The sequence below is a fragment of the Petromyzon marinus genome, chromosome 61 (genome assembly GCF_048934315.1).
Source record: "Petromyzon marinus isolate PM22_M1 ecotype Great Lakes invasive population chromosome 61, UKy_Petmar_22M1.pri1.0, whole genome shotgun sequence".
NCBI lineage: Eukaryota > Metazoa > Chordata > Hyperoartia > Petromyzontiformes > Petromyzontidae > Petromyzon > Petromyzon marinus.
Window position 1 is genome coordinate 7492795 of NC_133727.1, and position 14374 is coordinate 7507168.

The 14374-nt window shown below is 43.2% G+C and overlaps 1 pseudogene; it reads right to left on the reverse strand.

Moving 5' to 3' along the window:
• Window positions 1-2026: 2026 nt before the first annotated feature.
• LOC142906022 (exosome complex exonuclease RRP44-like) overlaps window positions 2027-14374 on the reverse strand; it is an 84105-nt pseudogene continuing 71757 nt past the window's right edge.

The window sequence follows — 14374 nt, forward strand, 5'->3', positions numbered from 1 at the left end:
GCGAATGATGTAGAGGCAATAGAGGTAGACGCAAAAGAAGTAGGAGCTATTGAGTTAGAGGCAAATGAGGTAGAGCTGAAGGAGGTCGACACGATTGAAGACGATACAAAGCAGGAAGTGCTGAATGAGGAAGGAAGATATGAGCAACCTTGGAGGGCAGAGAGTGTTCAGGAAGAGAAGAAAGAGATTAAGCACATCCCATCTTCTAAGGGAGAGAGAAAGAACAGTTTCTGGCGTTGGGCAATTTGGAGCTTCATGTGCTGCACACGGCAGCTGGAGAAAGATGAGGAAGAGGAGAAGGAACGAGGAGGAGACAGAGGGAAGGAGCACCAAGACCAGGAGCTGGGAAACAAGAAGAAAGAAAAGTGGTGGAGACTCCGCAGAGGGAGAAACTAGCGTGTTCTCCCGAACATAGACATTGAGACGTGGTTGTATGGACATGTATATTTATATATGTATATATATTTCAGTTGAAATAAAAATGTACTTATGTTTCTTGAACTCGACTTCTGGTATAAAATATGTATTACCTAAGCTATCAACAGAAGGTTTGTACAGGATTAACTGCACTTGTGGCAAATGTTATGTTGGGCAAACAGGACGAATGATCAGCACGAGACTAAAAGAACATCAGAGAAATATTAAATACACACGTTTCAACAAGAACACTCAATCCACTGCTGGATGAAGCCCTCTCCATGCTGCGATTCCTCACATCCCTGTGATGTGGCAATCCATTCAACTCCTGTAAGCAACCTATTTTTATTTGACGAGGTAAGGCCCACTGAGATATATAGCTCTTTTCCAGAAGCAGCCTGGCCACATATGATTGCTCAACGAGGTGGCTTATGTGAAAATTCATAGCAGTCATTATGTCAACGTGACCATGGGGAGAACATGCAAACTCCAAATACGGGAGACCCTTGAATATCACGAGTTCATAGTTCGTGGTTTAGACCTATCACCGGCAAGCTCTATGTATATCAATTTACCTATCATGGGGATTAGATTTGGTCTTTATTGGGTATACTGTACAAGGAAGTACTATATCATTGTGTGATATCGTGGTGGGGAGCGGGCGAGGGGATTATTTGTTTACTAGCCTTTTGCCCGTCCAAGCATGGGTGTATTGCAGTAAATCTGAAACTTGCAAGCGCAAAGCAGACCGCGAAGTGATATTCATTGCATCCATTTGTGTGCAATTTGTAAGGCCGCGGTGACAGACCTATTTCATTTAAAGGTTATAATCCCTTGTTCATCATGACGTCCTTTTTACTTAGATGTCTCAATAGCGTTATGGAGATCGCGTTACGTGAGGGTTCTGCCTTTGTAGTGAGTTTATAAGTTGACGCTTAGTAGGGGAGAGGAGGCACCTCGCCCCTCCCATGTGGAGTGATGTCACCCGCTAATTATTATCAATGGAGGGGGGTGTCCATTTGGAGGACGTCACCTGCTCATGATTAATAATGAGGGGGGGGGGGTCCATGTAGAGGACGTAACCTGTTTATTATTCTATTCTATGGGTCCTTTGGTAAAGCCACGTAGATAAAAAATAATACAAATATCACGACGTTTCGATCGCAACACAAGCAATCGTCTTCAGGTCAGGTGAGAGAGAAAGTTGCTGAGACAAGGTCTTATATAGGCCTGAGATAGGTGCATCAAGGTAGGTGGGTGGAGCTAGAGATGGTCCAACCACAGAGGCTGGGACAGTGGCCTTTGTATTGTGAGTTTAGCAAACTCATCCGCCATCTCAGTTGAGTACTCTCTATTAACTTATTAAATATTTAAACGTATATACAATAGAACCCCTCTTAATGACCACCCCATGTTAACGAGTAATTCCTTAACGACAGGCCTCCATAGAGCCCAATGTGTACTGTAGAGTAGTGGTGTATAATAGTGGAGTGCCTCTGTAGAGCCCAATGTGTTCCCTTACCGATCATTCCCATTGTTAACGAAGGTCTGCTGGTTTATTCTCCTTGAAACGAGATCAGCAAGGTATTATGGTTCATGTGTGGCAGTTTCACCGCCTGTACGCGATCACGGCAGTCAACGCGGCCCACCGGGCCCCACGTTTGTGGTGAGGCACCACGGGGGCCAGGGGGCCTCCCCGATGGCCAGGGCCTCCGCACGGTCGAAGTGGGCAGAGGCCAGCCTTCAACTGGTGGTTTGAAGAGAACACGGACAAACATTCGAGCTCGCGCTTTGCTTTGGAAACAATTTGCTTTAATTGCTCCTCTGAGTGGCTCAACAAGCCTGGAAGCCGGCGGATTCAATCACCTCCGAGATCTAAACGTGGCAAATCGAATGTTAATCAGGAGCAAGTTGGCCCAGGGATTGAGAATCGATTTTGCATGTGAAACGGCGGTACATAACTCTCTATTCGAGAGCGAGCGAATACCATGCGGTGGCGCGTTACAAGTGGATATTATTATCATCCAACAATGACCAGCATGGTGAAGTATGGTCAAGCTAAACCTGACGTCCAACAACACAACGTGGCGAGACGTTCATCCAGCAGTGGTACACGTAACGACTTACAGTAACCAAGACAACAGAGCATGCATGGAAAATAAATCGGTTTAATTTTGTATATAAATGCGTAGAACTAATTACGTGTTTATGCTTGTATATATACGATTCAGCTAAAAAAGTTGAAAGACATTTACAAAGTGTCGAAGACGTCAACTCGCTTAATTTTTTACCACTGTTGAGAATTATTGCCCAAGTATATACGTGAGCAAAGTTACGACCATTTACAAAACAATTTGCAAACGTGTCAATGTTTTTGTCATAAATTATCTTTGCACATCTAAAGGAAAATAGTAGCTCTAACGAAATTGAACTGCGCATTTGAAAACAAATCTTTCAATTTTCTGACAACCCGACATTTTTCTTAACAAAAACACTCCTTGTGTGTTCACACAGAGGCCGATGGGGGTCTGCTGCGTAAAACACCTCGTGTCTCCTTTAAACCCACCACGGTTTAAACAGCAACAGCTCGGGGAATTTCATATTCACTTTGCTCTATGCAGCTGATCCCTACCCCTTCATAACGTAAACGGCTCCTCACAAGAATAAGTAAACCTAACATGCCTTGCAGGAAATCCTCTCGCGATGTAAACATTCAATTGGCTATCCATCACGTGACCCGTGCAGGTATCACCATGTACAATTACGCTTTGTGACTGTGAGAGTGGAGACACAGCCTACGAAGCTGTTGCTTGTATTCCCCACAGAGTGTTTCCCTCTGAGTGGCCGCCCTAAAGGCCCATTCCTGCAGGCCAAGTCTGGCAGAATTGCAGGTTTTGAACTTTAGATAAGTGGTGGCCGATATGTTGATCGCGATTCAGAGGTGGATGATCGCAAAAAATGGTGGTTGTGGATCTCAGGACAAATAAGAACAAACACCTCTAATATAAAGTAATAATCCTCATAGTCGATGGCAAATAAGAATCCCTGACTAAGAATTCATGGATTAAAAACATAACTTTTCTACCAATAGATCGCACTAGCACTTGGCATGTCTGTCGTGTTGTATTACTCGGTTAAATCCATCCGGGTAACTGTTGTTCATAGCTTTCTGGTGGATCACGGAACATCTTGAGATATACCAGAATGGATCACAGTGTTTTGTGGTTAGTCAATAAACACCATCGAGTCAGTAACCAATATTTTTGTGAAATCACCTTCGTCACAAGGGGGTCAGTGTTTTGGCTGGTTAAGAAGTGGGCATAAGATGTCCTAAACTATTCATACATAGTGACGCTTATACACCTCACCTGGCTGTTTGTACTGGTTGGAAAGGTAAAAATTGTAAATTTAAGAAAATTGCGATACTGTTTCAAACGCTGCGATGGGAAAACGAACCAGTAACTTCTGGATTGCAAGTTCAGAGTGCAAACCGCCCGTTACTTCAGGGTAGCGTTTCTCATAACCGCCACTGATTTTTTTATTGTTCACCTCTGCTTGCGAGCACAATGTACACTTAACTAACTCTGCAGATGTAAAACCCAGAGTGTGTGCCCACTCATGCACCTCTTACCTCTTGCTGACACCGCATGCATGATGCACGAGTACTGTCTGGGTTTTTTGGGCCGGGGAGAAGGGGAGCCCCATGGGGTGGACTCCGGAGGGTTGTAGCCTGGAATCTGTGACAGCGGACACACAAGATGGCACAAGCGTACAACAAAGATGAAGATCACCCAAATAAGCCTTAACAGACTGTGCTGCTGTTAGGCGGCATGGCCCACGAGGAGGTGGGTGGCCAGCACCACGCGCATGCAGCCACCTCTGTCTCCCCAGTGCTCATGTCTACACACTGCACCAGGTACTCATTTAAGACAGAGTTTACCTAGGATAGGCACAACACCGGTTGAGATAAGGCAGACTGTCTGCCTCAGCAGCTGTCCCCCTCTCTTTTTTTCTTCCTGATGACAAAAGCTTGTGTTGTGATCGAAACGTCGTAGTTTTTTGTTATTTTTGGTTATTTCATTTGAACCTATTTACGTGACGTTACCGAAAGACCCAAAGAATGTCTTCCTGCAGTTACAAAAGCTTTAAGTCAAGATTTATTATTACATTTGTTTACTGTGCAAAAACTCAAGACTTCTTCATGAGGGTCCTGCGAAGTTTTTGCCGTCACTGTGTAGTCCCAATTGAGTAATTTGCAGGTGATTTTTCAGTATTGGGATGTTTTGCCCAATGCCAGACTCGTTGTATTGGGTATTTTTTTTACTATGGGAGGAAACTCGAGAACACGGAGGAGACCCAGAAGAGGGGGAGAACATACAATCTTCACACACTCACACATTCACGCTAACTCACTCGCTCACACACTCACTCAAACACTTCATTGCACTTACACACTCTGACGAACAGGGGGAGAGAAGATGACAACTCCACGCCGAAACGCGCCCGAGTCGAGAATCAAACCCAGCTTTCTTGCTGCAAGGCGCAAGGGTTACATACCAATGTGCCACCATGCCACCCATGGCGATTCGTAAACTACATCAGTACCAGTTTCCATGGACTGGGGGCAGCTGCCCCTGTGCAGCCAGAGCCTTGCAAGCGGGCTTTACCCTGCCAAGTGGGTTTGTGATGTTATTAGGCAGCTTCCCCAATGGAATAATTTGCGAGTAAATTTCTCAAATTTGGGTAATTACACCACACAACACTTGGCCGACTCTCTTTTTCTAATCATGTACGTGTTCGCTCTAACTGTGTCTACTGCGAAGTAGACCGCGGTATTAACCAGAGCGGCCACCGACTTAATTTCAGTGTTAAATATTACAGACGGTACATTATACACTAAATACAACTTTAAAAAATGACAATACTGCACGTATATACATCACTCCATTCAGAGTCTTCAAGATTGGATTGGTAAGTACGGTACAGTAAATAGGTTACATTTTACAGTAGGATATTTATTTCTGTGTATTTGTATGTTTATTCACACCAATTTCATATAGTAAACTAATTTAAAAGACAACAAAACATTCACAATATTTAAAAACAATGCAATGCAAGAATGTGCAAAAAATTAGCTTTTTAAAATTATTATGTAGTGAATATCCGGCGTTGTTAAAAAATTTGGCGTCCCCTTTCCCCCCGTAGCCGCCGAATAATCGATGATCTACTATAGATACTCTATAGTTAGGGCATTTCTGAATCGTCCGGGCTTCCTTGTGCGCCGCAGGCTGGGACGCGTCGTCGTCGGAGAGAGAATCGATCGTGAGCGACTCTACTCCATCCGGGGTGGACAACCTCCCGAGCTTCTCAGAGCAGGTCGCGAGCGGTATGGCCTTCCTCGCTCACAAGAACGTGAGTCGCGAGAGGAGTGAATCAGCAGTGAGCCTCTCTCCTCGGTTAAAAGAGTGGTGGAACATAATGATGAAAATACGTGATGATTTTAACCTGTCTCTGTGTCTCTCTGTATGTATCTCCGTGCCTGTCTGTCTCTATCCCTACAAGGCCATGACCATCTTTAAAAACCTCCGGAAATTCACCTCTGTGTTTCAATTTGACCATGTGTGACTGCGCGTGTTTAACTGTCTTGATTTGAAGCCCTCGTCGAGGAGGCTGCTCTCCGATCTTACATTTACATGCTAATTTCTCACATTAACATCACTAGCCCCGCCCACTTTTTTATGACCCTTGGGCTACACCTATTTCAAACCTTTTAAAACAGTCTGCCTCAGCAGCAGATCATGCTTTCCCACCTGATGAGGGACACTTGTGTTGCGCCCGAAACGTCGTGATTTGTTTTATTTTATACCTATGTTACTTTACCGAAAGAACCAAAGAGTATGTTTAACTGTATCTCTGTGACTGTGCGTGTTTAACTGTGTCTTTGTATGTGACTGTGTCTGTGGTGCACGTCTTTGTTGCCCTTAATATGTCTGTCTGGGTGGCGAGTGGTCGCTCAGTGGTTAGTTCACTGCACTACGAACCCAATGGCCAGAATTCGATTCCCGCTCACGGCCAACACCAGTGACAATTATCTGAACCGGTCTTGGGCCTCCCCAGATGGACTCAGTCTCAAATGAGTACCTGGTGTGGTGTGTAAACATCTACACTGGGGAGACAAAGGCGGCCGGGCGTGGTGCTGGGCACCCACCCCGTCGTGTACCGTGGCCGACCTTCACAGAAGTTGCCCCAAGTTTGTTGAAGGCCACACAGGGATTTTCTTTCTTTTTTTTAGTGCATCCACCGCGACCTGGCTGCGAGGAATTTCCTGGTAACGCATGGACACATCGCCAAGATTTGCGACTTTGGGCTGGCACGGAACGTCCAGACTGACCCCAACTACGTGGTGAAGGGCAAAGTGAGTCCTTCACCTTACTTAGCATCATCAGCATCATTATCAGTATCGCCAATGTCATCACCATCATCGGAATGGAAGTCCCATGACTTTAATTGTACTCAATGTTTTTATTTTATTTTGCACAGCCCCTAAGAAAAAAAGAGTGGGGGGTGCTGCCACACACAGCTCGGGTCCCAGTCCATGTGTTGGAGACTCGGTAGAACGTAGACAAAGGTTTCTTCAAGATGAACAACAACGCCGGTCCCTCTGGGGGACCCGGCTTATATTCTCTGTGGCGTGGCTGGCTCCGCCCTTGGCCACGACCACCTTCTAGAATCATCGAACAGCAGGATCTGGACCCCGACCACGTGACCACCCCTAGCCCCCACTTGGGGCCCCTTTGTAGACTTAACCGGTCACGTGTCCTCTCGGGTCAACCAGAGTGCCATGGCATTTAGTAACCCGTTTCCTACGGCCGGCACTCCCACACCCTATCCTGTTGGGTTGGCACTGCACGCCAAGCGTGATGCCATCCAGCGGGATCAATCAGCGCTGACCAAGCCCCTCTAGGGCCGGTACTACACCCACACCAGAGTGGTATCCGCGATGTCAATACACCGCACGCCGTGCCTCTCTAGGGCCGGCACTACACAGTGACATCCCGTGATGTCATTACACATTTAACCCTTCAGGGTAGTGGAGGGCTAGATGACGCTAATTTGGCCAGATGAATGTGGCCTGACGCAAAAAACGTATGACGAATCGCGATGCATCGGCCTGAACTGAATTTACTGAACGTATTGTTGTTGTGCTTGTGGCCATGCGGTCATGTCCATTAGGTGCCTCTGCCTGTAAAGTGGATGTCTTCAGAAAGCATGTTCCATGGGCTCTACAAGAGCGATGTGTGGTCATACGGTATGCTACTGTGAGAAATCTTATATTTTGCTGAGACAAACTTTCACTTGCCACAAACATTCGGGGCCCTGAGTACAGAAGATCCTCACAGCAGACAACGATTGTAGTCTTATCTTACACTATGATTTTTAATTGCGTAAAGTTCAGATTTAAAGCTTTCGTGACTGCAGGGATTCATCTTCTTGGTTCTTTCGGTAAAGAAACGTTGAATGGAAAAAAATATAAAAAAATAAAACGTAATAAAAAATAAAATTTTCACGACGTTTCGGCCACAACACAAGTAGCCTTCTTCAGGTGAAGGAACAGAACTGTCGGGACGACAGCACTTCAATGACTGCTGCTAAGATTCGCAGTGTCGTTTAAACTAGGTGGGAGAGGTAAAGCGCCTTGACAAAGGAGTTTACATATCAAACAGGATAATTTAGCATTGAAATAGCTGCGTTAAAGTGTTGGATCAGCAGGGTGTTAAAGTCAGAAATTAGCATGTAACTGGGAGATTAGCATGATGTTAATGTGAGTGATTAGCATGTGACTGGTCACGGAAATAGCTATGTTAAAGTCAAAGTTTCCATCTCAACAGAGGCATTTAGTATATGGACGCTAAAGGACTGCAACTACCCAACTATCATACAATAAACCGATGTGAAAAAAACTAAGTAGAAACTTCATCAATATAATAAATGTTCTCAATATATTCTTCAATAAATTAAGCTATAAACATAAAGTAACTGGGTATACACTACACTATCTAATGAATACCATATAGTAAACTAATAAAAAAAACTAAAATACAAACTACATCAATGTTATCAATAAACTCTATATACTCTCCATCAGCTGAGCTACTAACAATAAGTCGTTATACATTACAATGCCATATGTCGAAAAAAATGGGTGGCGGTTTTTTCCTTCTTTCCAACGTTAGCACCACGGAGAGCGACGAGCCTCGTTCAGACGGACGAGTCCATCCATGCTCGGAACGGAGGAGGGGGGAGAAACAGCCACGATGTGCTGCTCTGTCCTGTGTTGCATTACAACCATGCCATAAACTAGACTACTATACATTGTAATGTTATACCTTCCAATCTAAACTACATTGTATAATATCGTATACACAGCCCAATGTAAGCTCTAACATTATGCATTATATTGATATGTCTCCAAATAAACGTTTTCCTACATTACACAACTATACACCGTAATATACACTACCATAGACAAACCCACCCTTGAATTATACAATGCGTTACTTTAGACTACCCTATACTTTAGACTGTAAAATATTAGACTTGTAATATTACACTATGTATTATTCTACCAACCCCACTGTATACCACACAGCTGTATATTCACTATAAAATTACAATACTATATATTGCCTTATGAATTATGTTAAACATTACAATGTTATACTATTTATTATTATATAACATGCTATAAACCAGGGGTGTCCAAACTACGGCCCGCGGGCCAACTGCGGCGCGCCATCCATTTTTAATTGGCCCGTATCAAAGTTTAAAAATATAATGGACTATGGCCCACTGTATTGCATTTCTTAATTTAAACACTAGAAGCCGCGATTGTCTTGAACAAGGCAGCGTCTCCACAAAGCAAGCAATCGAAGAAAACATTTGCTCAGGGTCACCAGAAATGCCGGAACCGAAGAGACGCAAGATTGCAAGCGAGTGCCGAAAATTTCAGACTCGGTGGAAAAATGATTTTTTTCATAGAAACCAAGGGGAAGTGTGTTTGTTTGATTTGTAATGAGAGTGTTGCCGTGATGAAAGAGTACAATGTACGACGGCATTATGAAACGAAACATCAGACCTTCACGTCCTACACTGGCGCCGAGCGGAGAGAGAAGGTAAAGCAAATGGCAAGCTAGCCTGCTAACGCAGCAGCAGGGTTCTTTTTTCCGTGCTAACAAAGCTCAAGGAAATGCAACAATAGCCAGCAATGAAGTAGCTCAACTCATTGCCCTACACGGGAAACCTTTCTCAGACGGTGACTTCATCAAACAGTGCCTCACTAAAGTCGTGGGAATGTGCCTGGAGAAAATGCAGGATTTAAACGATGTTAGTATGTCCAGAAATAAGGTTGTGCGGCGAATTGCAGACTTGTCGGCTAACTTAAAACAGCAAGTGTCAGATAAAGCTTGTGCTTTCGATTTTTACTCGATTGCATGTGATGAGAGCACAAATGCCACGGACACTGCACGGCTGTTAATTTTTTTGCGGGGAGTTGATGAGAATTTTTGCATTACGGAGGAACTGCTTGATCTTCGGAGTCTAAAGGGGACAATAACTGGGAAGGACATGTTTGAAGCTGTGTCAGATTCAATTAACCAGGCTGGACTTAAATGGGACAAGCTGTGTGGAATTACAACGGATGGGGCTCCAGCAATGACAGGCGAGCGCAAATGAATGGCTTCTATGGTGAGTGCAATGGTGCAGGAGAGCGGAGGTGAGACTGTTAAAATGCACTGTATCATCTACCAAGAAGCCCTCTGTGCCAAGATAATCCAGCTTGACGATGTGATGAACACAGTTGTGAAAAATGTCAAAAAATTATGGCCCGAGGGCTTTACCACAGAGAATTGCAAGCGTTCCTCTCTGATGTCGATGCTGAATACGGGGACGTACTCTACCATTCTCAAGTGTGCTGGCTCAGTCGCGGCTCCGTGCTGCAGTGGTTTTATTCCCTGAGATCAAATATCGACAAGTTTTTGAAAGAAAAGGGCAGACCTCTCCATGAGATCAGTGACCCTTTATGGTTGGCAGGCCTGGCTTTTTTAGTTGATCTCACTGATCATCTCAACACCCCGAACAAGAGACTACAAGGCAAAGAGCATCTGGTACCACAGCTGTATGTGCACATGAAAGCATTCCGTGCGAAGCTCCGTCTCTTCGAGTCACAACTGCGCAACTTCAATGTAGCGCACTTCCCCACGCTGACCGAAATCAATGCGCATTTCCAAATGCCAAGCTCTCTGCAAAAATGGGAGAATATGTGTCTGTGATCACATCTCTCATGACAGAATTCAGTCAGCGCTTCCAAGATTTTTCTGTCATTGAGAAGGAAATCACACTGTTTGCGGCTCCGTTTTCAATGGATGCAAAAGAAGTGGAGGAGAGTCTGCAATTAGAACTGATCGAAATTCAGTGTGATGATTCTCTGAAGAATCAGCATCAGCTTCTCTCCCTACCTGACTTCTACCGGAGGTTGGAAAAGGCCAAGTTTCCTCTGACGAGACGCCATGCAAAACGAATGATGAGTCTGTTCGGCTCAACATACATATGTGAGCATGAGTCTGTTCGGCTCAACATACATATGTGAGCAGACATTCTCTCTGTTAACGCTGAACAAAAGCAGGCTGAGAACCAGAACGACCGACAGCCATCTCCGTGACGTCCTTCGCATCTCAACCACCAAACTTACTCCTGACCTGCCAGCTATCCTTCAGACCAAAGCGCAGCATCACTGCTCCCACTGAGCGTAACATTATTCCCATTAGAGGTGAGTTAAAAATATACACACCATTTTCATTTGTTAATAAGCCCAATTACTTCATAAATTCAGTCAATTAAAGTTGATGACAATTTTTTTAACAAACGTTAGTTGATGTGTTAACAAGCCCAATAATTTATTTGTGTAATAAGCTTGAAATATCCACATCCCCTATTTGTCTTCTTGTCTCTCCCTTCATATGGACAATGAAGGGGGATCAGCACCCTAAGAACCATTCTGAGGCTGTCACTGAGAGAATTACCTGCCAACCTTTTTGTAAAAAATAAAATTAAAATCTACTAATGAAGAGCTATGATGGAGGCTTTTTTTCTTCAAACATGTTCAATAATCAAATGTAATTTACCAGCATTTGATTGATTTTGACAATATTAGTGCATGAGAAGTGAGGCAGTATACCTCACGTCTAGTGAGTGGCCCAATCCTTCGTATATTTTTCTGCATGTGGCCCTCGGGAAAAAAAGTTTGGACACCCCTGCTATAAACCATACCATTGACCGTCGTGTGAAAGGTATTAAGAGGCAGTGGCAGCGAATGGACTGCGATCTGAAAGTCACCATAAAATACAATCAATTAAGTACCAAAATGGTTTATAACGTCTTTCCAATGGTTACTAAGCCAGAATCCATCTTCTCGGTTGAAATTGTTTCTGTGTTTGTATATGTGGATGGCCTCATGAACGAATCTCTCATGGTAGCTGGATGGCTTGCAGAGAACGTCCGTCTTGGTGAAGTCAATGTCATGTGAGCCCACTGAATTATAACAGTGATCTGCTACGGCTGAGGTGCTCGTCCTACCGTGTTTCAAGTCTGCTTTATGTTCACGGATGCGGTCCCAGATATGTCGTTTGGTTTCTCCAATGTAACTGCTACCACAGAGGCAACTTAGTTTGTAGACGCCCGGGTACTGTATGTCTGGAACCACATCTTTTACAGACGGAACCAGATCACGGATTTTATGTACTGTGTTGAATCGGACCTGGATCTTGTGTTTATTCAGGATTTTGGAGATCTTTTTTGTGACCCCCGCAATGTAGGGTAAGGTGATGGTTTTGAATGGCTCCTCAAGAGGATCGTTCTTCATGGCTGGAGTGATGGCTTTGCGGATTGTGTAGTCGGAGTAACCATTAGCCTTGAGAGCTTGGTGTACGTGCTTAAGTTCACTGGCAATGTGTTCCTGGTCGAAAATGCATTGGGCTCTATGGTATAGAGTCTTGATGAGGGAGTTCTTCTGGAATGGATGGTGGTGGGAATCCGGTTTTAAGTAAGCATTCGTATGCGTAGCTTTCCTGTCGACAGAGTGGCTCATTGAACCATCAGGTCTCCTTTTAATTAGGACATCCAAAAAGGGTAGCTTGCCATCTTTTTCGACCTCCATGGTGAATCTGATGGCTGGGTGTATGGAATTGATGTGGTCGAGGAATTGGTTTGTGTTATGGTCGAAACGTCGTGAGAATTTTTATTGTATTATATATTTTATTATTTTGTTGTTTCTCTTCAACGTGACTTTACCGAAAGAACTAAGAATATGAATTACTGCAGTCACGAAAGCTTTAAATCAAAATTTCATTGGAAAGACGTTATAAACAATTTCAGTTCTTAATTGATTGTATTTTATGGTGACATTCAGACTGCAGTCCATTCGCTGGCACTGCCTCTTCACACGACGGTCAATGGTATGGTTTATAGCATGTTATATAATAATAAATAGTATAACATTGTAATGTTTAACATAATTCATAAGGCAATATATAGTATCGTAATTGTATTGTGAATATACAGCAGTGTGGTATACAGTAGGGTTGGTAGAATAATACATAGTGTAATATTAAAAGTCTAACATTTTACAGTCTAAAGTATAGGGTAGTGTAAAGTAACGCATTGTGTAATTCAAGGGTGGGTTTATCTATGGTAGTGTATATTACGGTGTATAGTCGTGTAATGTAGGAAAAAGTTTAGTTGAAGACATATAAATATACTGCATAATGTTCGAGCTTACATTGGGCTGTGTATACGATATTATACAATGTAGTTTAGATTGGAAGGTATAACGTTACAATGTATAGTAGTCTAGTTTATGGCATGGTTGTAACGCAACACAGGACAGAGCAGCACATCGTGGCTGTTTCTCCCCCCTCCTCCGTTCCGAGCATGGATGGACTCGTCCGTCTGAACGAGGCTCGTCGCTCTCCGTGGTGCTAACGTTGGAAAGAAGGAAAAAACCGCCACCCATTTTTTCGCCATATGGCATTGTAATGTATAATGACTTATTGTTAGTAGCTCAGCTGATTGGAGAGTATATAGAGTTTATTAATAACATTGATGTAGTTTATATTTTAGTTTTATTAATTCGTTTACTATATGGTATTCATTATATAGTGTAGTGTATACACAGTTACTTTATGTTTATAGTTCAACATATTGAAGAACATATTGAGTCTATTTATTATATTGATGTAGTTTATACTTAGTTTTTTTCACATCGGTTAATTGTATAATAGTTGGGTAGTTGCAGTCCTTTAGCGTCCATATACTAAATGCCTCTGTTGAGATGGAAACTTTGACTTTAACATAGCTATTTCCGTGACCAGTCGCATGCTAATCCCTCACATTAACATCATGCTAATCTCCCAGTTACATGCTAATTTCTGACTTTAACACCCTGCTGATCCAACACTTTAACGCAGCTATTTCAATGCTAAATTATCCTGTTTGATATGTAAACTCCTTTGTCAAGGCGCTTTACCTCTCCCACCTAGCCTAAAAGACGCTGCGAATCTTAGCAGCGTTCATTGAAGCGCTCTGCTGATTGGAGAGCATATAGAGTTTATTGATAACATTTACGTAGTTTATACTTATTTTTTCTTCTCATCGGTTTATTGTATGATAGTTGGGTAGTTGCAGTCCTTTAGCATCCATAAACTAAACGCCTCTGTTGAGATGTAAACTTTGACTTTAACATAGCTATTTCCGTGACCAGTCACATGCTAATCCCTCACATTAACATGATGCTAATCTCCCAGTTACATGCTAATTTCTGACTTTAACACCCTGCTGATCCAACACTTTAACACAGCTATTTCAATGCTAAATTCTCCTGTTTGATATGTAAACTCCTTTGTCA